Genomic DNA, 4581 nt, shown 5'->3' on the forward strand with positions numbered 1-4581 from the left:
CTCGATCATCTTTAAAGCATAAGCCTCCACTTATATCAAAGCACATGAGTTACATACGCATGGTCAGTAACTAACTCAGGATTTAAGTAAGTCACACCATAAACGTCACAAGTGAATCAATTCACAAACGGATTCAGAATTAATTCAAATTGGGTCTAGTCCAATGTATCATTCTTCCAATGAGTTCATATATGTCTCTACCCGTAGAGTCAACTGTTCCAATAGTCAAGACTAGTCATCTACCTAATTGGAATTGTAGATGACATAATAATCCTTCTAAGTATTTAAACCAAATGCTCACTTTGATTATTTTACGGGATTACAGACTTGTTTAGATTATCTACTAAAGTAAGTTGTCTTTCTCGCAATGTAAACGTTCTTACAATGCCACTTATCATCAGTTTGAACTTAGACAATCAATGAGCTAATATTTGTTTCTCAAAATTTTGCTCTGTATGAAAAACATAACAGACAAAAACACAAAAGATATAATAGTGAAATACGAAATTAATTCTATCTATTTATTCAGTGTTCAAATACATAGAAAACAATTACATATTTACTATAATATGGACACATTTCTCGACACTTAATTGATACAATATTAATACTTTAAAAACTCAATTAAAACATTCTAAAATTTAATAAATTAATTTAAAATTCAAGCAATAATTAAAACATATGGTGAAATTAATGAAAGCTAATATATTAAACTAAAATTAAGTCGGAGGAATTTTAATTTATTTTTGCTTTATTTGTGTAATGAGATGATATCGATGTTTGGTTAACATCTAATAATTCTATCACTTGAAAACTTTACAACTCAAATAAAACAAGAAAGTTGCTTTTGGCATAACTGAAATAACTGGATTTTTCCTTGTTTTCTTGTTAGCATAATAATATTAGGCAAGCGGCAAGCGATCCAAGTTGAGAAGAAGGGAAAGGCCAACAAAAAGCAAAAACAGAAACATAACTTTGTAAATAGATCCATCCGATTTTAGAAAAAAATATTTCATCTATATTACCCATGGTTTTAAAAAACCAGATTTGTGAGAAAATTGTATTGATTTTTTATTTGATCAATTGGTCTAATTTCAATAAAAAAAATTATAAAATTATGATATTAGCTCGATTAGTCTAATCACCGGTTCAATTAAATTTTGTCTCGATTCAATTAGTTTTGAGTAATTTGTTTAAAAATTAATTCAATCTTTTGTCTAGATTAACATACCAATTGATTCACAGTCCAATCTAATTTCAACAGCAATGATATTACTATTATATTTAATTATAAACAATAATTCAATTTCACAGGTTGAGTAAAAAGCCTATTTACGTAATTTTTTTAAGTTACAAACATCTTACAAAACATTATTAAATATAATCAAATTATAATTAAAATAAAAATAAATTTCAACAATCCTAATAAAATTTAAATTTCATATATGATTTACACAAAATAAATTTAAAATTGTGAAAGTTTATGGGTCTCTTTAGATGAGCGTTTATTTTCTGTGTAGTATATTTAATTTTTTTGCATGTCTCACGTTACAATATTTAATCTCACAATCATCATTATTTTTATATTAATCATAAATAAACATATATCGAGGGTAAACCTTATTAAACCAATAGCTGATTCAGTAAATTTTTAAGTTGAAAAAAAAAAAAGAAAGAAAGTCGGTGGTGGATGGGTGGATAGACATTGAGAGTGGCTTTTCGTCCACGCAATAAAGATGGATGATCCATCTATTGTTAATGGAAATAGCAATTTGATTAATCATTATTATTTCATTGTTCCTATATGGTTCAAACTTATTGAACTGACTTTTTTTTTTTGGGTGTCAATTGTCAATCATAATCATCTGATTATAATTTTAAACTTTTTTTTTAAATAAAAGAGTAGTGGTGTAATTTTCCACATTTCTAAGTGCTTAATCCATGATTAATTGATTTCCCTTATGTGGAATCCTTTAATTGGTTCTTTGATTTTAGCATTAGAAAAACACATTCACCACGCAATCCGTCACTTTTGAATTATTCACTATTAACACCTTAGTCCTTAAAATGTTTCTTTTAAAGCCATTAGGGTTGTCGTCTTTTGAATTAATTAGAGAAGGTCTATATATTGTTTTAGTCCCTCCACTAGATTCCAACAAATACTTAAGGGTGTTTTTTTTTTAAAGTATTTTATCACTAGCAGCAACTAATAGTATTATCAATTTGGACTTATTAATAATATTATAAAAATAGAGAGACTAAACTATGTCAAATTAAAATAGATGAATTACATCTCAAATTTAAAGATTGTAGAGGGATGAAAACTAGAATTAGATTAATAATAAGGCCTTGGTAGTTTCGGGGACTTTGACAAGTTTAACTCCCACTTTGCATAAGTCATATATAATTTATCTCTAGATTAATTTATTCTGACTCGAATATTATCATGTGTGGATCTTCTCTAAAATAATTTTGATTTGATTATGAATAGAGGTGAATTTAAAAGAGACCAGGCATATTTTCATTTTGATTCTTTTAAATGATAAAATTAAAAATTAGTATATGATAAAATTATATTTTTACCTCTCAAAATAAAACAAATTCTATTTAACCCTTTCAAAAAGACAGAAATTATACATTACACTTTTAACATCACCAAAATTTGACTATTCTACAACACAAAAACCTATGTAAACAAGAAATAATGGAATATCATCTACTTTGGGTCCAAAACTAAAACTTTTTGCAAAGGGAAAATTCAGGTTAGGCACCGTTTAGCTTCTTCCAATTGTCTTCTACCGTCGACATTGAATCAAATTGAACATAAATCAAAGAGTGCTGCAATCTCCTTCAAATAAATTTTCCAAAGTCAGGATTGTAGAATCTTGAAATATAAAACATGCCATTTTTTTTTTCAGTCAAACATTTTATTGTATTGACCCAAACATGAATCAACAGTCTTATTTCTTATGTATACATGAAATATTAAAATAAAAATTGAAAACCACCAAATGAAAATCCGGATAAAGAAGACAATATATGAACAAATTTATTTGAGAGCAACACTAAAGTCAAGATACATTTAACCTATCACGAATATAAGTCAGTAGGAAAGTAGTGTTAACTACTGAGATTTTTATTGTATTTTGTGGTAGTAAATGGGAACGTGCATGGCAGGTGAGCGGGCAGGGGGGAGAGACAGTGACCGTACAGAATTGAAAGTAGGCAGTGAAGACGTGGAAGAAATGATAGTGATTTCTTTTTAGGGTATTTAGATTGATTTCTTTTTAGGATATTTAGATCAAGTTCGAGTTTTATAATTAGATATTATTTCAAGAGTTTTCAATTAAATATCATCTTAAAGATAAGGACTAGACTTATATTATACAGTGGATGAGAATCATGATTTGAACAGCTTTTTGATATATCAAAAATTAAGTAAATTTGTTCGAGTTACAACCCATAACTCACATCCGTAATATGTGCGTAGAAGTGATTTGCTTCTACCAATTGTATATGAATTATACCAAAAACACTAATACTTTATTTCTTTTAGAAATATCTCCATAAGTATTTATAAAGTAACAAAATTTATATATGCATATAAAATTTGCATCACCTATTTGGTCGGCAGTACCAATTAGTTATATTATTTTATTAAGCTGATGTTCTCATGTTGTAATAAGCCATTAACATTTTTTTAATGTCCCAATAGTTCTTAACTATTCATTTGCTACCTTTTAATAATTTTTAATACTATCTTGCCAAGACTTCTAACTTGATTGTTTATATGAAAAAAATGTTTAAATGAGTTGATAAAATTCTCCACTATCTCTATGGATTCTATGGAATGTGGCTCACATTTCGGATGAAACAGACGGCAATGTCGTAACGAAGAAGAGTTGACATCACAACAACATGGCACCAACGCCACAACGAGAAAAGCTCGTCGTCTCGACGATACGATGCATGTCGTCTCGACGAGCTGAACATGATTTCATGACATGGCGACATGTTCTCCACTTAATCGAATTTCTTCTCATAGTTAAACTCTATTATCTTTTTCTAGTTTAACTTTGATTATTTTAAGAATGTTTTAGTCATATTTTCACAAGAATTTTAGCCTATAAATAGGTCTTTTAGCAACCTTAAATAGTTTTAAATAACAACAACAAAATTAAGAGAGAATTTGTAGGAATTTCGGGAAAACTTTGTATTTTTTGCTCAGAGTTTGTTTATTCCTCTATCTTGTACTTCCCTTTTAGTTTTTGCCAATTTTAGTGAAATTTTCTTTACTTGTGATTTTTTATCCTCTTTGAATGAAATTTTTCCACATAAATATTTATGTCCAATTTTTTTCGATTTTCATTTATATTTGTTGCATAATTCAAACTCATTCTAGATGATTTACGTATTATTCCTTCATATCTTCCTAATTTTCTAATAAAATCTACATATTTAGTAACATCTTCATTCACTTTTTTTTAATTATAATTTTTTTTGTTTTAATTATCTGCTATCCAACAATCATATTAAATTTTTCATAATTAATTTAGTCAAACTGAAATATTGCAATCAACT

The sequence above is a fragment of the Gossypium arboreum genome, chromosome 6, assembly GCF_025698485.1.
Source record: "Gossypium arboreum isolate Shixiya-1 chromosome 6, ASM2569848v2, whole genome shotgun sequence".
Lineage (NCBI taxonomy): Eukaryota > Viridiplantae > Streptophyta > Magnoliopsida > Malvales > Malvaceae > Gossypium > Gossypium arboreum.